General features: G+C 42.0%; 1 protein-coding gene across 1 annotated transcript in view; it reads left to right on the top strand.

Annotated features, from left to right (window-relative positions):
• The window catches only part of ADAMTSL1 (ADAMTS like 1), a 433,243-nt gene that overhangs the window by 301,682 nt on the left and 109,415 nt on the right, over positions 1 to 22,146 (top strand). The gene's annotated exons all lie outside the window — the stretch shown is intronic.

Genomic DNA, 22,146 nt, shown 5'->3' with positions numbered 1-22,146 from the left:
CTTGGAGTAGAATTTTGATAAACAGAGATGCAGGAAATACTCCAGGCAGAGCGAACATGAGCAAAGGAGATGTATACAAGTAAGTAGCCTGTTGGGGAACATGAATCATGACCTAAGATCATTGAATGATCTTTTCATTTCTCCTCCGTCCACCTGCTGCAAAGAAGACTTTAAGACCTGGGTAGTTGGAATTCTGTGGCTGTGGGTTGGAGCACAAGTGTTCTTCTCTGTGACTGTTTATTTCAACCTCTTGGTCTAATACACCTGCCTACACTTCACCATTATCCATCGAGGTTAGGCAAACCATTCTACACGTAGCAACTTCAGAAAATTGCGATTCAGAGTACGATGCCTCCCAAGGTTGTGGTCTCGTAGTAAGGTGCCCTTTTTTATAAAACCTCTCTTACATAGGACAGATCCTTGCCTTTGAAACTGAAAGAGACCTTAGATACCAGCTAGACCAGAGCCCTCAGTTCTCAGAGGCCAGGCAACCTGAGGTCACATAGCCGCTCAGCTGGTGGCAGGGAAAAAGGGAACTGAGGTCTCCTAACCCCCAGATCATTGTTCCCCCTTCTCCCCACTGATGCTACCAACCCGGGCTCCCTTTCCTCAGATCTGGGCCGCGCAGCCTTTGTGGCGGTGTGTTGCATGTGTTTGTATTTATTCTTTTCCATTGCCGCTCCCGTCAGATGATTCAGTAGATGCTAGAAAAGCCGACATCACCCCACACTGACCTCATCCGTCCACGCCGGGATTATGTTGTCACACTGTTTTCCAGTCACACATGCTACTCCCTTGCATATCTGTTTAGCAGCAGTGTATCTACCCCATGACCTAAGGCTGATCTGGGAAGGGACCTTGAGCGGGGCGCTTTGCAGAGAGGATGAAAGTCAACAAAGAATAAGGCGAGCTAAGGGGCCCTGGGGTGGATTACAGACTGATATTAATGCCTATTTTGTGTGTGTGTGTGAATAGAACATTTGCTTTGCTCCTAATGTATTCCAGTCACAATCTTTATGCCCCTCATCGTTATACAGAGTCCAGATGCTCGGCACCCGTCTGGTTAATTCTCTTCTGCCTCACCCCCTCCCATCTGCCTTGGCCAGGGCACTGCTGACACCCTTCCAACTGCTGGCAAGTAGGGCTCTTACAGGATTAACTCTCTTGTTTATATTTATCCAGATACGGTTCAGCTCTGTCACAGACTAAATACCCTTTGTTCACCTGAATTTAATATGATTCACGGAAACCTGTCTGGAATTAAGCAAAGCAATTGTAACATCAGGCTTGTCTTCAGCTCTTTGAAGAGAAGCTATTGGAGGCTGCCAAAATATTCAAAGCCAGGGAAGAAAGAGAGCAGCCAGAGAGGCACCGGGGGAAAGGGAGAAAAGGAGCTGAGTGATGAAGTAGTTCACGCACACCACACCCAGGGCTTAGGAAGCTGCATCCATGGGCTTCAGTGGTGGGGTTTGTTCAGGTCTGCTAGCAGATCTGTCAAACAGTCCCTCTGAAAGGTAAGGCCCAAAATGGATACGCTGCTTTCAGACTGTATTTGTGTCTTTACCTGGGATTATCGTCTAGCCTGGTGTCAACGTCTGCACTCACAGTTTTAAGTGACTCACACCCTCTGCCAAACATTACTGACGAAGAGCAACAAGTTAGACCCGAGTTTTGTGATTCGTGACGCTTACAGACTAGTGAAGGCAATAGATGCACGCGTGAGTACCTCAAATGCAGAGACAGTTACAGTTTCCTTCAAAGGTACCCCGCGTAGGCGTAGAAGATACAACCTAAATATAACGTAAATGGGTGCGGGCTGGCGGTCTGCAGGGGATAGATGTGGTGCATTTCTAAATCTTATTACCGGTTATACTGTTCATTAACCGTGTGACCTTGAACAAAGTGTATAACCTCAGAGTCTTTGTTCTCAGCTGTAAGAGTGAAATTAATCCTATTTCACCGGATTGTTGTGAGGTTAAATAAGATTGCACGTGTGAAAAAGCCCTCAGCCCAGTGCCAGGCACATAGTTCACACTCAATAAATGTTTCCTTTTCTTTCTCTAGCTCTCCTAAAATGAAACACATCCTGAAAACGATTTTAAAATGTGTAAAACATAAGCCCAACTTTGCTTCCACGTATTTTCCACTGTAAGTCTTCACACTGAAAATTTTCAAGTACGGACTTAGGAGCTGATTCAGCTCACTTGTGATCAAATCCTCGTGGTAAATCTCAGTGCTTCTGTGCCTTTAAAGACATTGTACAGTTTTTTCTGGGGTTTTTTTGGGGGGGTTTTTTACCTTGACTTCTATATAAATGCAGGCCAAAAGGAAAAACAAGAGTTTTCCTGAGGCTCCAGCACTCAGGTATCTCCATGATTTTATAAGAAATGTGTGGATTTGGGCCTCGCCTATGCACCTGAATCAACCAGATGCAGGGAAATTTGTTCGTAGTAATTCACAAGAGCAGGCGTAGCATGGCAGTTAAGCCTGCAGGCTCTGGAGCCTCATGGTCTGGATTTGAATCCTGACTCTGTCACATCCAAGCTACATAACCCTGAGCAGCTTCTTTACACTCTCTGACTCAGTTTCTTTATTTGTCATATGGTGATAATAATAGTGTTTGACTCAGAAGGTTCTTGTGGAGATTAAATGCCTTCATCATGTAAAATGCTTATAAGTATGCCTAGCGTGTAGCAAGCGCTCAATACTCGTTAGCTCTTATTATTATTGTAAGGATAAAACAAAAGCCAGGTTATTTTTACGGTAGGGGAAACTCCTTTTCCGAGACCAGAATGCTCACAGACCTTTTGTAGAGCACCTCACTCTAATGTCTCAGCATCTCAATGTCAAGGGGGAAGCTGAATTAGCTATCTGAAAAGTGGTTGGAGTGCCTGGGTCCAGAGCAAGGGAGGTGGCTACACGAGGAACATTTCACATTAGCCAGAGGAAGGGAGGTCTGGTGAACCCTCCCTGGCCCATAACTGGACCTCTCCTGTTGAGTTGCCTCATCCTCGGAGTTGAGTGTGTTGTCAATTCTGCTTCTTAGGTACATTGTGGGTCCATTGGTACTCTCTACACAGTTTTCGCTTAAACATAGAAACAGCATTTAGTTTTAGACACACCAAACCTTCCTTGCTCTGCCCTGTTTGAGCCTGTAAGACATTGTCTTTAGAGCCCTTTGCTTCTCTCCAAACTCATCACTATGTGTTGATTTTATGTTTTAAGTCCCAAAGGTTTGAGAGTACTTTGCGAGTATGTCTAAGCATGGAGATGGCAATGTTTCCCTACCCACTTCCCTGGTTCCGGAAACTCACAGCCATGTAGACCCAGTGGCACAAAATTCCCTTCTGTCCTAAACTGACTTAATTGGATGCCTGTTTCACTGCTCAGAAGGTAAATGAGAGGGGAGGGTAGCAGGGGCTAGGGAGGAGTATAAGAATGTCACCAAAATGTCACATGCCTAACGTGTTGAAGAACTGATTACTTTGTGTGCGGGTTTAAACACAGGAAAAGAAGAGTTTCTGGTGTGTGCAAAGACAGGCACTAAGATCGGAGAGCCGTCTTGACTAGTCAGATTCAGCACTCAGCCAGAGTTGCCCAGAAGGCTTCCAGATCTGAATGGCGTAGGCAGCGTTTTGAAGGAAAGCAGTAGTTTCCTGGTAAATTGCTTCAGTCTGGATCAGTGGAGGGGAGCTTTACTTACCAATGCAGATGAGGCTTGTCCAGGTGTAAGCCATTGATGAGGTCATAGCCATAAGGGAAACGTTTTTGGTTGTCATTGATTTTATAAGATCACAAAAGAGATACTGTAAGGCCTGCTTGACATCATCAATGGAAAATGAGAAGAAGATGGGGGCTGAGGGATGAGTGTATCTTTCATTGAAAGGAGAGAACACAGATGAGCTCATGCAAAGTTTTCACAGGAAAAGAGAGACAGAAAATATTCCTCCTTTCCTGGCATGTTTTTCTGCGTTTTTATGGGTTGAATAGCTGACACATATTGTGTCTAATAAAGAGATCACAGAAACCTCACTGGGAAAATAAAAATAAAAGGCAGTTGTTGTTGTTTTTTAATTCTTCTTTCTCGGCCCCCTCCTCATGATTTAGTAACGGCAATAAAAGACAAGCAGTTCTGTAAGCTTTTCATAACGTAAGTCATTTCAAATTGGCATTTCTGAATTTTTCATCCAGCCACTGTTAAGCAGAGGAGGATTTTGCTTCATAGAGAGAGAGCCTCAGAGATGGGTTTGTCACCAAGAGGAAAGACCGACAAAGGAAGGTTTGCCCCAGTGTACTAACTAGATCAGAGGGAAAGGCACACAAGTTTGGCTGACTTCCCAGCGGTGCTCTGAGCAACAGGGTAATGGCCACTGACTGATTCAAGCTGCCATCAAGGGACTTCATTATCTAATACAATACCAGGTAACCAGGTTCCTTAAGTTTTCCTCAATATGTATAGATGTGTAGCATGCCCACTACAGAGGCCTAGCTTTTAGAGAATTCAGGTAAAATGGATGAGAGTATAGCAGGAGAATCCAACTTACTCCGCTCCCCAGCAGACTAGAGGAAACAAACAAGGAAGCACAAATGATCTAGGCTAACCCATCTCACATCCTGAAGAAGCAATTCCCACATCTGTCCAATGGAATGAAGGAAGGGTGGGTGGTTGGACATGTAAGTGGGTTCCATATCCTTGGTTGTTTCTAGGAGAGGCTGTAACATCATGCAGCTGTACTGGGTATGGGGTCCCTCGTCTAGGACTCTGCAGCAGAACATACATAAGAAGTTAGGTCAGCACCACTTGCTGCGACCTGGGGAGTTGTCAACTTCAACTGAATGATCAGAAGAGGTAATGGCAGTAACCTGAGTAACCTGACACACTGGCATTGGCAAAAATATCTTTAGGGAATGGTGATTGAACCAAGGGAGGAGAAGGAAGCCATGCAGCCTGGGGACGTGCAAGAAAGGGCAGTCTAAGCCCTACCCGCTTCCTTAGATCCTAAGGGCCCTGCAATATTGATACCAAAGGCACACCAACTAAACAGAATCACAAAGGGGGAGAAATGCCAAGTCCTTCTCACTTTTTCGTGCAAGATAATTAATTAGTAGTCACAGTGTGGACCCTGACTCATCAAGAAAAGGTTAAATTTGGTTAAAACTGTTTTATCAGCTTTATTGAGGTATAGGTTACATCCCGTAATATTCACCCATTGTAAGTGTTCAATTCAGTGATATTTTAGCAAATTTTTAAAGTTCTGTAACCATCACAGCAAACCAAGGTTATTGTTTGCTGAAAAACTCCGTGGAGGTATAATTCATATACTATACAAGTCAACCATTTAAAGTAAAAGCCATTCAGTGGCTTTTAGTACAGAGTTCTGCATCCATCACCACATTCAATTTTAGAACATTTTCATTATCCCCAAATAAACTGCCCACTTCTTTGCCATCATTCCCCAATGCCCCATTTCCTCCAGCCCTAGGTAACTACTAATATACTCTGTCTTCATAGATCTGCCTATTCTAGACACTTCAGATAAATAGAGTAACGCATGGTGCTTTGTTACTGACTTAGCATCATATGTTCAGGATTCACGCATTTTGTGGCACGTATGCTGCATTCCTTTTCATGGTGGAATAATATTCCGTGGTATGAAGATACCACATCTTCCGTTTGTCAGTTGATGGACATTTGGGTTGTTTCCAGTTTTTGGCTGTCATGAATAATGTGCAAGTTTTTGTGTAGACATGTTTTCATTTCTCTTGGGTATATCTACCTAAAAGTAGAATTGCTGGATTGTGTGGCACATGTATGTTTAACTTTTTAAGAAACTGTCAACTGTGTTCCGAAGTACCTGCCCCATTTTAATTTCCATCAGCAGTGTATGAGGATTCCAGTTTCTCCACATCCTCATCAATGCTTGTTACTGTCTATTTTTTTAATTACAGCCATCCTCATGGATGTAAAGTGATAATTCATTGTGATTTTAATTTCCATTTCCCTAGTGACTAACGATGTTTTCACGTGCTTATTCGTTGTTTATATATCTTCTTTGTTGGAATAGTAACTTTGGTGATAAAGACAGTGTATATGGCCTGTGTGTTCATTTTTTATTGCTGCCCTAACAAATTACCACAAGCTTAGAGTCCTAAAACAACACAAATATATTATCTTACAGTTCTGTAGGTCAGAAGTCCAGTACAGTCTCACCAGGATAAAATCAAGGTGTCAACAGGGTACACTCCTTTCTGTAAACTCCAGGAGAAAATGCTTTCCCTGTTCATTTGGATTGTTGGCAGAATTTAGGTCATTGTGACCTACAACTATGGTGCCTGTTTTAACTGAGTGTTATTCCCAGGTTCTAGAGGCTGCTGCATTCCTTAGCCCTTGGCCCTCTTCCTCTATCTTCAAAGCTAGCAGTTGGGGGTTGAGTCTCTCTCATGTTGCCTCTCTCTGACAAACTCTTCAGTCTCCCTCTTTCAATTTTAAGAGCTCAAGTGATTAGACTGGCCCACCTAAATAATCTAGAATAATCTCCCTCTCGTAAAGTCAGTTCATTAGCAACCTTAACTGCAGGGAATTGCAACTTTAATTCCCTTTTGTCATGTAATATAACATAGTCACAGATTCCAAGGCTTAGAATGTGGACAGCTTTGGGGGGGGGGGCGGCGCATTATTCTGCCTACCACACCCTGTCTGAAGGGCACACCTCATTTTCATCTTACTAATGTCAAAGGAAAACACAAATCTAATGTTGGTAGACCTTCCAATGTTTGCATATAAGCCAAACCAAAACACACACACGCCTGCACACACACGCACGCTCGTGCACACACACACGCCTTCTGTTTTTAATCTCTCCACTTTTTTACCGAGCCCAACTAAATCAAATTTTAAAAAAATTCTTTCCAGACCAAACATGTCAGTGGTCTGCACATAGCCTGGAGGCTACCGGTGCCCTCTGGTTAATTCATCCATTTTCTATATTCCCTGCTCATATATTACACCTCATTGCCCAGTATAGTCAAGAGTGTTACTAAAGTGTAATAATTTATTTTATTAGATTACACTAAAACCATGTAATGATTTGGATGGGAGAGAAATATTTATTTTTTTACTACTCCTAAAAAGGAAACTTATTGTAACAATAGAATAGGTAAGAAAGATTTTAGGGAAAGTATTTGCCTCATTACAAAACTTAGAGCAGATTTAGAACTATAAACTTGTGTCCTTATTGTAAACAGAGGGGTTTTAAATAGATGCACACTTGGGTCTTTTTTTAGATCTAAAAGTTCTATGAATCTCTTACATACAAATAAAGTACAGCAATCTCCACCCACCACTACCAGCTCTAAACTCCCTTTACTTGGAATTCTAACATTTGCAAATTCTATAATTTACTTCCTTTATCTTTGGGAGACTAGAAGACTAGATGGCAAAGAAGGACAGCTTTTGCAATAAAACCTAGGAAAAATTACAGATGACGGGGAAAGGTATCAGAGGACGGGTAAGGAGAAAGGGTGTAGAGCTGACTAAAAGGTCAAACAGTGATACAGGAGCCAGGAAGTGGGAGTGAAGGAGACCTTGCAAGAGAGACAGCAGGACAGGAAGGAGTTAAAAATTCCTGAGCTATGAAATGTGAAAGGCACTTGGAAGGAGAACCAGGCTAAAGAAAATATCATGCATTTTAATATGACTATTATCTGTAACAAAGCAACTCTTGTTGAAATTGCCAGGTAGCCACATCCTGAAAAGTTTCTGGCCAGCAAGGGATAGTAACTGGCCATTAATAGTCAGGACCCTTCATTACTGATTTCAAATGTACAAGATGTTGTTGGTATTTTTAGAAAAGTTTTCATAGGTTCATAAGACAAGTTTTCGTAGGTTCATACTGATTGTGGTTCCTTAAACTTCATTTGACTCGTGAGTTCTTCAGTTTGTCAACTGGGAATTCTCATTTCAGGGGGTTTTCACAGATTTCACTCCGGTGGCCCTTCTGAGAGACGTATGGTAATTGCAGTGTAAGCAGAAGCTAGCATTTCTTAAGGTGTTGCTTTCATATTCTCACTGATTACAAGGCATTATCCATGGATTAAATCTGGATTAAGTACAATTTGCTTAGTTTTAGGTGGTGAAAATATGTGAAATTTATAACACCTTATCGCTGTATACTCAAATATTTTAATTAGTGGGCGTCACTATCTTACTCACTTTTCTCTTGAATTAAGATCTGGGTCTCCTGTGGATCTCATTACAGTTTTCTTGAACAGAGTCATGGGGGCACCTGCAAGTCAGCCTGGCATGCGTTGTTTCACAACTTCTCTGGAAGTAGATACTTTCTGGGGACTCCAACAAGACCAGCCTTGGTGTGACTTGAAGCTTTGTCTGTCCGGAGACTGATACCAGTTTCAGGAGAAGCTGGAGTATTTAAATAATTTCTTCTTTGTTTAGCCTGAAACCCTCCCAGTTCTTCAAAATAGAAGCACTTGAGTTCCTTCTCACTAAAAGATTTGTTCTCTCTCCTCTTTCCTGTTTTTTCCTCTTTCTTTCTTTAAACTTGTCCTTTCTTTATGTTTTCTTGGTTTATCAGAAGTTCCCAATGCTGCTCCTCAGAGCATTTTCTCCATGTATCATAGCAAGGATAATGCTGATGATAGCTAACAATTATTCAAACTTCATGCTGTGCTAAGGAATAATCATTCATACAGTTTTACAAGCATTAATGTGCTTATTGCTCTCAGCAACTGTAGAAGTAGAAAACCAAGGCACAGGGAGACCAAATAACTTGCCTAAGGCCACTCAGCTATTGAGGGATGGAGTCTGAACACCTGCCACGCAGGCATCATTACTTATCATGCACTTTTGCTGCTCAGTCCTCCTGAACGTAACCCAGAATCCATTTCTGAGCAGTACTCCAGGAAGACTCTGTCAGTCGCTGCAATCATAATCTCAGGTCTATTTGCCATTTTTGTCTCCTCCCTGGAGTGCTTGGGTCATCTCCAAACCTGCCTCCTGCAGTCGTGGTTTCCAAAATTGCCCAGTTTCCCCGTCAGCTTCAACAAGTCTTCTCGTTCTCCTTGGGAGTGAATGCACGTGCACACTTCCTAGAATAGACTGCCTCTCACTCAACAGTGAGCCTCTGAAGACTTTGAAGTACAATCCAGTTTTTCCTCTATTTTTTAAATTTTTTAAATTTAATTTATCTTATATTGGAGTATAGTTGATTTACAATATTGTGTTAGTTTCTGGTGTACCGCAAAGTGATTCAGTTATACAAATACATATATCCATTCTTTCTCAAATTCTTTTCCCATGCAGGTTATTACAGAATATTGAGTAGAGTTCCCAGTGATATATAATAGGTCCTTGTTGATTATCTATTTTATACATAATAGTGTGTGTATGTTAATCCCAAACACCTAATTTATGCTTCCCCCACTTCATGTTTCCCCTTTGATACCCATAAGTTTGTTTTTGAAGTCTGTGGTCTGCTTCTGTTTTGTAAGTAAGTTCATTTGTATCTTTTTTTTTTTAAGATTCCATATGCAACTGATATCATATGATGATATTTGTCTTTCTCTGTCTGACTTACTTCACTTAGTATGATAATCTCTAGGTCAATCATGTTACTGTAAATGGCATTATTTCATTGTTTCTTATGGCTGAGTAGTATTCCATTGTATATATGTACCATATCTTCTTTTTTTTAATTTTTGAATTTTATTTTATTTTTTTATACAGCAGGTTCTCATTAGTCATCAGTTTTATACACATCAGTGTATACTTGTCAATCCCAATCACCCAATTCATCACACCACCATCCCCATCCCCCCACGGCTTTCCCCCGCTTGGTGTCCATACGTTTGTTCTCTACATCTGTGTCTCAACTTCTGACCTGCAAACTGGTCCATCTGAACCATTTTTCTAGGTTCCACATACATGTGTTATTATACGATATTTGTTTTTCTCTTTCTGACTTACTTCACTATGTATGACAATCTCTAGATCCATCCACGTCTCAACAAATGGCCCAATTTCGTTCCTTTTTATGGCTGAGTAATATTCCATTGTATATATGTACCACATCTTCTTTATCCATTCGTCTGTCAGTGGGCATTTAGGTTGCTTCCATGACCTGGCTATTGTAAATAGTGCTGCAATGAACATTGGGGTGCATGCGTCTTTTTGAATTATGGTTTTCTCTGGGTATATGCCCAGTAGGGGGATTGCTGGATCATATGGTAATTCTGTTTTTAGTTTTTTAAGGAACCTACATACAGTTCTCCATAGTGGCTGTATCAATTTACATTCCCACCAACATTGCAGGAGGGTTCCCTTTTCTCCACACCCTCTCCAGTATTTATTGTTTGTAGATTTTTTGATGATGGCCATTCTGACCGTTGTGAGATGATATCTCATTGTATATTTGATTTGCACTTCTCTAATGATTAACGATGTTGAGCATTCTTTCATGTGTTTGTTGGCAATCTGTAAATCTTTTTGGAGAAATGTCTATTTAGATCTTCTGCCCATTTTTGGATTGGGTTGTTTGTTTTTTTGATACTGAGCTGCATGAGTTGCTCGTAAATCTTGGAGATTAATCCTTGGTCAGTTGCTTCATTTGCAAATATTTTCTCCCATTCTGAGGGTTGTCTTTTGGTCTTGTTTATGGTTTCCTTTGCTGTGCAAAAGCTTTGAAGTTTCATTAGGTCCCATTTGTTTATTTTTGTTTTTATTTCCATTCCTGTAGGAGGTGGGTCAAAAAGGATCTTGCTGTGATTTATGTCATAGAATGTTCTGCCTATGTTTTCCTTCAATAGTTTGATAGTGTCTGGCCTTACGTTTAGGTCTTTAATCCATCTTGAGTTTATTTTTGTGTATGGTGTTAGGGAGTGTTCTAATTTCATTCTTTTACGTGTAGCTGTCCAGTTTTCCCAGCACCACTTATTGAAGAGGCTGTCTTTTCTCCACTGTATATTCTTGCCTCCTTTTTCAAAGATAAGGTGACCATATGTGCGTGGGTTTATCTCTGAGCTTTCTATCCTGTTCCATTGATCTATATTTCTGTTTTTGTGCCACTACCATACTGTTTTGATTACTGTTGCTTTGTAGTATAGTCTGAAGTCAGGGAGCCTGATTCTTCCATCTCCATTTTTCTTTCTCAAGATTGCTTTGGCTATTTGAGGTCTTTTGTGTTGCCATACAAATTTTAAGATGTTTTGTTCTAGTTCCGTAAAAAATACCATTGGTAATTTCATAGGGATTGCATTGAATCTGTAGATTGCTTTGGGTGGTAGAGTTGTTTCCACAATATTGATTCTTCCAATGCAAGACCATGGTATATCTCTACATCTGTTGGTATCATTTTTAATTTCCTTCATTAGTGTCTTATAGTTTCCTGCATATAGGCCTTTTGTCTGCCTAGGTGGGTTTATTCCTAGGTATTTTATTCTTTTTGTTGCAATGGTAAATGGGAGTGTTTTCTTAATTTCACTTTCAGATTTTTCATCATTAGTGTATAGCAATGCCAGAGATTTCAGTGCATTAATTTTGTATCCTGCTACTTTACCAAATTCATTGATTACCTCTAGTAGTTTTCTGGTGGCATCTTTAGGATTCTCTATGTATAGTATCATGTCATCTGCAAACAGTGACAGTTTTACTTCTTCTTTTCCAATTTGCATTCCTTTTATTTCTTTTTCTTCTCTGATTACCGTGGCTAAAACTTCCAAAACTATGTTGAATAATAGTGGTGTGAGTGGACATCCTTGTCTTGCTCCTGATCTTAGAGGAAATGCTTTCAGTTTTTCACCATTGAGAATGATGTTTGCTGTGGGTATGTCATATATGGCCTTTATTATGTTGACAAAAGTTACCTCTATGCCTACTTTCTTCAGAGTTTTTATCATAAATGAGTGTTGAATTTTGTCGAAAGCTTTCTCTGCATCGATTGAGATGATCTTATGGTTTTTCTCCTTCAATTTGTTAATATGGGGTATCACATTGATTGCTTTGCGTATGTTGAAGATTCCTTGCATTCCTGGAATAAACCCCACTTGATCATAGTGTATGATCCTTTTAATGTGCTGTTGGATTCTGTTTGTTAGTATTTTGTTGAGGATTTTTGCATCTATGTTCATCAGTGATATTGGCCTGTAGTTTTCTTTCTTTGTGACATCCTTGTCTGGTTTTGGTATCAGGGTCATGGTGGCCTAATAGAATGAGTTTGGGAGTGTTCCTTCCTCTGCAATTTTTTGGAGGAGTTTGAGAAAGATGGGTGTTAGCTCTTCTCTAAATGTTTGATAGAATGTGCCTATGAAGCCATCTGGTCCTGGGCTCTTGTTTGTTGGAAGATTTTTAATCACAGTTTCAATTTCAGTGCTTGTGATTAGTCTGTTCATATTTTCTGTTTCTTCCTAGTTCAGTCTCGGAATGCTGTGCATTTCTAAGAATTTGTCTATTTCTTCCAGGTTGTCCATTTTATTGGCATAGAGTTGCTTGTAGTAATGTCTCATGATCCTTTGTATTTCTGCAGTGTCAGTTTTTACTTCTCCTTTTTCATTTCTAATTCTATTGATTTGAGTCTTCTCCCTTTTTTTCTGGATGAGTCTGGCTAATGGTTTATCAATTTTGTTTTTCTTCTCAAGAACCAGCTTTTTGTTTTATTGATCTTTGCTATCGTTTCCTTCATTTCTTTTTCATTTATTTCTGATCTGATCTTTATGATTTCTTTCCTTCTGCTAACTTTGGGGTTTTTTTCTTCTTCTTTCACTAATTGCTTTAGGTGCAAGGTTATGTTGTTTATTCGAGATGTTTCCTATTTCTTAATGTAGGATTGTATTGCTATAAACTTCCCTCTTAGAACTGCCTTTTCTGCATCCCATAGGTTTTTGGTCATCGTCTTTTCATTGTCATTTGTTTCTAGGTATTTTTGGAATTCCTCTTTGATTTCTCCAGTGATCTCTTGGTTATTAAGTAGTGTATTGTTTAGCCTCCACGTGTTTGTATTTTTTACAGATTTTTTCCTGTAATTGATATCAAGTCTCATAGCGTTGTGGTCAGAAAAGATACTTGATACAATTTCAATTTTCTTAAATTTACCAAGGCTTGATTTGTGACCCAAGATATGATCTATCCTGGAGAATGTTCCATGAGCACCTGAGAAGAAAGTGTATTCTGTTGTTTTTGGATGGAATGTCCTATATATATCAATTAAGTCCATCTTGTTTAATGTATCATTTAAAGCTTGTGTTTCCTTATTTATTTTCATTTTGGATGATCTGTCCATTGGTGAAAGTGGGGTGTTAAAGTCCCCCACTACGATTGTGTTACTATCGATTTCCCCTTTTATGGCTGTTAGTATTTTCCTCATGTACTGATTTGCTTCTATATTGGGTGCATAAATATTTACAATTGTTATATCTTCTTCTTGGATTGATCCCTTCATCATTATGTAGTGTCCTTCTTTGCCTCTTGTAATAGTCTTTATTTTAAAGTCTATTTTGTCTGATATGAGAATTGCCAGTCCAGCTTTCTTTTGATTTCCATTTGCATGGAATATCTTTTTCTATCCCCTCACTTTTAGTCTGTATGTGTGCCTAGGTCTGAAGTGGGTCTCTTGTAGACAGCATATATACAGCTCTTGTTTTTGTTTCCATTCAGCCAGTCTATGTCTTTTGGCTGGAGCATTTAATCCATTTACATTTAAGGTAATATCGATATGTATATTCCTATTCCCCTTTTCTTAATTGTTTTGGGTTTGTTATTGTAGGTCTTTTCCTTCTCTTGTTTCCTGCCTAGAGAAGTTCCTTTAGCATTTCTTGTAAAGCTTGTTTGATGGTGCTGAATTCTCTTAGCTTTTGCTTGTCTCTAAAGGTTTTAATTTCTCCATCAAATCTGAATGAGATCCTTGCAGCTAGAATAATCTTGGTTGTAGGTTTTTCTCCTTCGTCACTTTAAATATGTCCTGTCAGTCCTTTCTGGCTTACAGAGTTTCTGCTGAGAGATTAGCTATTACCCTTATGGGGATTCCCTTGTGTGTTATTTGTTGTTTTTCCCTTGCTGCTCTTAATATGTTTTCTTTGTACTTAATTTTTGATAGTTTGATTAATATGTGTCTTGACATGTTTCTCCTTGGATTTATCCTGTATGGGACTCTCTGTGTTTCCTGGACTTGATTAACTATTTCCTTTCCCATATTAGGAAAGTTTTCAACTCTAATCTCTTCAAGTATTTTCTCAGACCCTTTCTTTTTCTCTTCTTCTTCTGGGATCCCTATAATTCAAATGTGGGTGCATTTAATATTGTCCCAGAGGTCACTGAGACTGTCCTCAAATCTTTTCATTCTTTTTCCTTTATTCTGCTCTGCAGTAGTTATTTCCACTATTTTATCTTCCCGGTCACTTATCCGTTCTTCTGCCTCAGTTATTCTGCTATTGATCCCTTCTCGAGAATTTTTAATTTCATTTATTGTGTTTCTCACCATTGTTTGTTTGCTCTTTAGTTCTTCTAGATCCTTGTTAAACGTTTCTTGTATTTTCTTCATTCTATTTCCAAGATTTTGGATCATCTTTACTGTCATTATTCTGAATTCTTTTTCAGGTAGACTGCCTGTTTCCTCTTCATTTGTTAGGTCTGGTGGGTTTTTACCTTGCTCTTTCATCTGTGGTGTGTTTTTCTGTCTTCTCATTTTGCTTAACTTACTGTGTTTGGGGTCTCCTTTTCACAGGCTGCAGGTTCGTAGTTCCCATTGTTTTTGTTATCTCTCCCCAGTGTTTAAGGTTGCTTCAGTGGGTTGTGTAGGCTTCCTGGTGGAGGGGGCTAATGCCTGTGTTCTGTTGGATGAGGCTGGATCTTGTCTTTCTGGTGGGCTGGTCCACGTCTGGTCATGTGTTTTGGGGTGTCTGGCCTTATGATTTTAGGCACCCTCTCTGCTAATGGATGTGGTTGTGTTCCTGTCTTTCTAGTTTTTTGGCATAGGTTGTCCAGCACGGTAGCTTGCTGGTCGTTGAGTGAAGCTGGGTCTTGGCCTTGAGATGGAGATCTCTGGGAGAGTTTTGCTGTTTGATATTACGTGGAGCTGGGAGGTCTCTTGTGGACCAGTGTCTAGACGTTGGCTCTCCCAACTCAGAGACACAGCACTGACTCCTGGCTGGAGCACCAAGAGCCTTTCATCCACAGGGCTCAGAATAAAAGGGAAAAAAAATAGAAAGAAAGAGGATAAAATAAAATAAAGTAAAATAAAATAAGATAAAGTTGTTAAAATAAAAAAATAATTATTAAGAAAAAAATTTGAAAAGTAAAAAAAAATGGACGGACAGAACCCTAGGACAAATGGTAAAAGCAAAGCTGTACGGACAAAATCCCATGCAGAAGCATACGTATACACACTCACAAAAAGAGAAAAAGGGGGAAATATATGTGTATCTTTGATCCCAGAGTCTACCTCCTCAATTTGGGATGATTCGTTGTCTATTCAGGTATTCCACAGATGCAGCGTACATCACGTTGATTGTGGAGCTTTAATCCACTGCTCCTGAGGCTGCTGGGAGAAATTTCCCTTTCTCTTCTCTGTTTGCACAGTCCCACGGTTTATCTTTGGATTTGGCCCTGCCTCTGCATGTAGGTTGCCTGAGGGTGTCTGTTCTTCGCTCAGACAGGATGAGGTTAAAGGAGCAGCTGATTTGGGGGTGCTGGCTCACTCAGGACGGGGGGAAGGAGGGGTGCGGATGTGGGGTGAACCTGCGGGATATGAGGCCATTGTGACGTTGCAACAGCCTGAGGCCTGCCATGTGTTCTCCCGGGGAAGTTGTCCCTGGATCACGGGACCCTGGCAGTGGCAGGCTGCACAGGCTCCCAGGAGGGTAGGTGGGCATAGTGACCTGTGCTCACACACAGGCTTCTTGGTGGCTACAGCAGCGGCCTTAGCGTCCCATGCCCGTCTCTGGGGTCAGCGCTGATAGCCGTGGCTCGCGCCCGTCTCTGGAGCTCCTTTAAGCAGTGCTCTTAATCCCCTCTCCTCACGCACCAGGAAACAAAGAGGCAAGAAAAAGTCTCTTGTCTCTTCAGCAGCTCCAGACTTTTCCCGGACTCCCTCCCGGCTAGCCATGGCACACTAATCCCTTCAGGCTGTGTTCACGCCGCCAACCCCAGTCCTCTCCCTAGGATCTAAGCTCCGAAGCCCGAGCCGCAGCTCGCAGCCACCGCCTACCCCGGCGGGTGAGCAGACAAGCCCCTTGGGCTGCTGAGTGCTGGTCGGCACTGATCCTCTGTGCGGGAATCTCTCCGCTTTGCCCTCCGCACCCCTGTTGCTGCGCTCTCCTCCATTGCTAGAAGCTTCCCCACTCCGCCACCTGTAATCTCCACCCGCGAAGGGGCTTCCTAATGTTTGGACACCTTTCCTCCTTCACAGCTCCCTCTCACTGGTGCAGGTCCCTTCCCTATTCTTTTGTCTCTGTTTTTTTCTTTTGCCGTACCCAGGTACGTGGGGAGTTTCTTGCCTTTTGGGAAGTCTGAGGTCTTCTGCCAGCGTTCAGTAGGTGTTCTATAGGAGCAGTTCCACACCTAGATGTATTTCTGATGTATCTGTGGGGAGGAAGGTGATCTCTGTGTCTTACTCTTCTGGTATCCTCAGGATCCCCCATAGATTTTGGATCATCGTGTTTTCATTGTCATTTGTCTCTAGGTATTTTTTTATTTCTTCAGTGATCTTTTGGTTATTTAGTAATGTATTGTTTAGCCTCCATGTGTTTGTATTTTTCTTATGTTTTTTTTCCCTGTAATTCATTTCTAATCTCATAGCGTTGTGGTCAGAAAAGATGCTCGATATGATTTCAGTTTTCCTAAATTTACTGAGGTTTGATTTGTGACCCAAGATGTGATCTATCCTGGAGAATGTTCCATGAGCACTTGAGAAGAAAGTGTAATCTGCTGTTTTTGGATGGAATGTCCTATAAATATCAACTAAATCTATCTGGTCTATTGTGTCATTTAAAGTTTCTGTTTCCTCATTTGTTTTCATTTTGGATGATCTGTCCATTGGTGTAATTGAGGTGTTAAAGTCCCCCACTATTATTGTGTTACTGTCGATTTCCTCTTTTATAGCTGTTAGCAGTTGCCTTATGTATTGAGGTGCTCCTATGTTAGGTGCATATATATTTATAATTGTTATATTTTCTTCTTGGATTGATCCCTTGATCATTATGTAGTGTCCTTCTTTGTCTCTTGTAATAGTCTTTATTATAAAGTCTATTTTATCTGATATGAGTATTGCTACTCCTGCTTTCATTTGATTTCCATTTGCATGGAATAACTTTTTCCATTCCCTCACTTTCAGTCTGTATGTGTCCCTAGATCTGAAATGGCTCTCTTGTAGACAACACGTATGTGGATATTGTTTTTGTAACCATTCGGCCAGTCTTTGTCTTTTGGTTGGAACATTTAATCCATTTACATTTAAGGTAATTATCAATATGTATGTTCATATTGCCATTATGTTAATTGTTTTGGTTTTGTTTTTGCAGGTCTTTTTTCTTCCCTTCCTCTTTGGTTCTCTTCTCTTGTGATTTGGTGACTATCTTTAGTGTTTTATTTGGATTGTTTTTCTCTTTTTTTTCTGTGTGTCTATTGTAGATTTTTGGTTTGTGTCTACCATGAGGTTTTGATATAGCAGTCTATATTTATACAAGATTGTTTTAAGTTACTGGTCTCTTAATTTAAAACGCATTTCCAATATCCTGTGTTTGTACTTTACTCTTCTCACAATTGCTGGTTCTGATATCATATTTCTGTGTAAATGATTTCCTACCTCTACTGTATGTTTGCCTTTACTGGCGAGCTTTCCCCTTCATAATTTTCTTGTTTCTAGTTGTGTCCTTTTCTTTTCCTCTTAGAGAAGTTCCTTTAGCATTTGTTGTAAAGCTGGTCTGGTGGTCCTGAGTTCTCTTAGCTTTTGCTTGTCTGTAATGCATTTCATTTCTCCATCGAATCTGAATAAGAGCCTTGCAGGATAGAATACTCCTGGTTGTAGGTTCTCCCCTTTCATCACTTTAAATATATGGTGCCACTCCTTTCTGGCCTGCAGAATTTCTACTGAAAAATCAGCTGATGTCCTTATGGGGATTCCCTTGTATGTTATTTGTTTCTTTTCCCTTGTTGCTTTTAATATTTTCTCTGTCTTTAATTTTTGTTAGTTTGGTTAATATGTGTCTTGGTGTGTTCCTCCTTGGGTTTATCCTGTATGGAATTCTCTGTTCTTCTTGGACTTGAGTGTTTCCTTTCCCATGTTAGGGAAGTTTTCGTCTATAATCTCTTCAAATATTTTCTCAGGCCCTTTCTCTGTCTTCTCTTTTTGGGACCCCTATAATGTGAACATTGTTGCATTTAATGTTGTGTCTGTGGTCCCTGAAACGGTCCTTATTTCTTTCATTCTTTTTTCTTTATTCTGTTCCATGGCAGTGATTTCCACCACTCTGTCTTCCAGGTCACTTATTTGTTCTGCCTCATTTATTCTGCTATTGATTCCTTCTATTGTACTTTTCATTTCAGTCATTGTATTGTTCATCTCTGTTTGTTTATTCTTTAAGTCTTCTAGCTCTTTACTGAACATATCTTGTATCTTCTCAGTCTGTGCCTCCATTCATTTCCCAAGATCTTGGATCATCTTTACTGTCATAACTCTGAATGCTTTTTCAGGTAGATTGCCTATCTCCACTTCACTTATTTGTTCTTCTGGGTTTTTATCTGGTTCCTTCATCTGGACCATATTTCTCTGCCATCTCATTTTGTCTAACTTCACGCTTTTGTGGTCTCCTTTTTGCAGGCTGCAGGGTTGTAGTTCCTCTTGCTTCTGTTTTCTGCCCCCTGGTAGGTGAGATTTATCCAGGGTTTTATGCAGGCTTCCTGGTGGGAGGGACTGGTGCCTACCCACTGGTGGGTGGAGCTGGGTCTTGTCCCTCTGGTGGGCAGGGTTGCGTCAAGGGGTGTGTTTAGAGGTGGCTCTGGCTCAGGACAACTTTAGGCACCCTGTCTGCTGATGGTTGGGGCTGTGTTCCCACCTTGTTGGTTGCTTGGCCTAAGGCATCCCAGCACTGGAGCCTGCAGGCTGTTGGGTGGGGCCAGATCTCAGTGCCAAAATGGCAACCTCCAGGAGAGCTCACACCAATGAATATTCACTGGGCCCTCCACCACCAGTGTCTTTGCCCCCACAGTGAGGCACAGCCGACCTCTGCCTCCCCAGGTGACCCTCCAAGACCCCCAGTAGGTTTAACCCAGGCTCCTATGGAGTCACTGCTTTGTGCTGGGTCCCAGTGCACGTGAAATCTTACGTGCGCCCTCCAAGAGTGGAGTCTCTCTTTCCCCCCTCTCCTGTGGAGCTCCTGCAATCAAGCCCCACTGGCCTTCAAAGCCAAATGGTTTAAGGCTCTTCCTCCTGATGCCATACCCTGAGGCTGGGAAGCTTGATGTGGAGCTCAGAACTCTCACTCATGTGGGAGAACTTCTGCAATGTAATTATTTTCCATTTTGTGGGTTGCCTCCCCTACCCTGGCGTGTATGGGATTTGATTATATCATGAAAGTGCCCCTCCTACCATCTCTTTATGGCTTCCACTTTGTCTTTGGATGTAAAATATCTCTTGTGGTAGGTTCCAGTCTTTTTTGTCAGTGGTTGTTCAGCAGTTAGTTGTGATTTTGGTGTTTCCGTGAGAGAGGGTGAGCTCAATTCCTTCTACTCTGCCATCTTGTCCAGAACTGAGGGGCCACTTTTAGTTTGGATGCTTGGTGCCTCTTTCTTCGGCATGTGCTGGCTGTCATCCCCTTGGTATGGGGCATACAGGTGCAGCCACCTGTGCACGCTCAGATGGTGGGGGCCGCGATCAGTGCCCGCTCGTGGGTCTTCTGCCTCCGGCAGCCCGCACACCCCTGGGACAGCTGGGGTAGCTATTGGCACCTGCTCCTGGGTCTCTTGGCAGTGGCAGCAGGGGCAGTGATTACCGTCTGCTCATAGCCCATGTGCTCTTCCCGGATGGCATGGGCAGAGATTGGCATCTGCTCGTGGGTGTCAGAGTGGCGGCAGCAGCTCAAGCACTCCTTGGACAGCAGGGCCAGCACTTGGCACTTACTTGTGGGTCTCATAGTGGCAGCAGTGCCCCACACACTCCTGGGACGGCGGAGGCAGCACTTGGCACCTGCTTGCAGGTCTTGTAGCAGCAGCAGCAGCAGTGCACACACTCCTGGGACTCTTAGCGGTGGTGGCGGCCCATGCCCGCCTCTGGAGCCCAAGATAGCAATAGCATCTCATGCCTGCCCCCAGAGGTCATGTAGGCTGTGTCCTGTTGCCTGAGAGTGTGCACAGAGAAAGAAGCTCCTATGGTGGTCCCGCCCCTTTCCTCCTGTGCCCCCCCAACAATGGTGCCTTGCCTCTCTGGTGGGCCAAGCCTTCTTCCAAGTATGCCCTCAGTTGCCACATTCCAGCCTCTTCAGGCTGTCTTGGTGCAGCCGACCCCAGTCCTCTCTCTGAATCTGACCTCCAAAGCCCAAACTCCAGCATCCAGCACCCCCTGCACCAGTGGACAAGCGTCTGAGACTGGGGAGCACAGGGCGGTGTTACCGACCATCTGTGCAGGTCACTGTTTTGCCTACCTCAAACCAGCTGCTGCGCTGTCCTCTGAGGCTCCAAAGCTCCCCCTCCATCCAGGCTGATCTTCCCACTAGTGAGGCGACTTCCCAGGGTGCAGGAACCTTTTTTCCTTCACAGCTTCCTCCCTGGGGTGCAAGTCCCATCCCAATTCCTTTCTCTCTTTTTTCTTTTTTCTTTTGTCCTACCCAGTTACATGGAGGTTTTCTTGCCCTTTCGGAAGTCTGAGGTCTTCTGCCAGTGTTCAGTAGATGTTCTGTGTGAGTCGTTCCACTTGTAGATTTTTTTTTTTTTTTCGGTATGCAGGCCTCTCACTTGTTGTGGCCTCTCCCATTGCGGAGCACATTCTCCAGACGCGCAGGCTCAGCAGCCATGGCTCACGGGCCCAGCCGCTCCGTGGCATGTGGGATCTTCCCGGACTTGGGCACAAACCCGTGTCCCCTGCATCAGCAGGCGGACCCTCAACCACTGCGCCACCAGGGAAGCCCCTAGATGTATTTTTGATGTACTTGTTGCGGTCAGTGAGCTCCGTGTCCTTCTCCTCTGCCATCTTGATCCCCCCCTCCGATTTTTTTTTTTTTTGAAGTATAGTTGATTTGCAATATTTTCGGTGTACTGCAAAGTCATTCAGTTATACATATATACATAGGTATGTATTCTTTTTCAGATTCTCTTCCATTATAAGTTATTACAAGGTACTGAATATAGTTCCCTATGCTATACAGTAGATCCTTGTTATTTTTGATGGCTAAGAATCGTAGAGAACCATTTTCAAATGCCATTTGTGACTCATAATGTTAGAAGAGTTGAAAGAAGACCTGTGTGATTCATTCATTCAGTAATTAAACATGGATTAATTAGCATCTGTGCTAATTTGGCGCTTTTTTCTGTTTGCCTATCTCACAAACAAAACCATAAATATTTGACAGTTAAAATATGATAGACTTTTTTCTCACTCACCTAACGTCTAAAACAAATTATCGCACAAGAGGTTTTTTGTGGTTTGGGTCAAGAAGTGGTACACTTGACTTCTGCTCCTGTTCCATTTGCTACATTTCACTGTCTTGCCCACCCCTAACTGCAGAGAGGCTGGTAAATGATCTGACCGTGTGCCTAGGAAGAAGAAGAAAAGTATTTTGTTGGTAGCAGATCCATCTCTGCCATCGCTTCTAAAATGGAAGGCATTGTGCTGTTGAAAACGAAGCTGCTGTTAGCGGAGGCCTCGACTTCGGCCCTAAGAAAAAGTTACTTACAATGCTCTCTGTTCTTGGCTCCGCTCAAAAAACAAGCCTTCATCTCCTCTGGCTCCTCTCTCCATCTCCATCTCCTTGATACTGGGCCAAAGATATTTTTCAAGCACATATGTTCAGATTTTTTCCCATTGGGTTTTGATTTTACCCAGAGTCACACATGAGCGAAAGAGGTGTGAGCCAGAGCCCAGACTGTGCACAGGAATGTATTTCCAAGATTTGCTCCTAGGGCTGCTCATCTGTCCCTGCCTGTCTCTCCAG

This window comes from Phocoena phocoena, chromosome 6 (genome assembly GCF_963924675.1).
Source record: "Phocoena phocoena chromosome 6, mPhoPho1.1, whole genome shotgun sequence".
Taxonomy (NCBI): Eukaryota; Metazoa; Chordata; class Mammalia; order Artiodactyla; family Phocoenidae; genus Phocoena; species Phocoena phocoena.
Note: the sequence above shows the minus strand (reverse complement) of the source record. Positions and strands in the feature narration are given on the sequence as shown.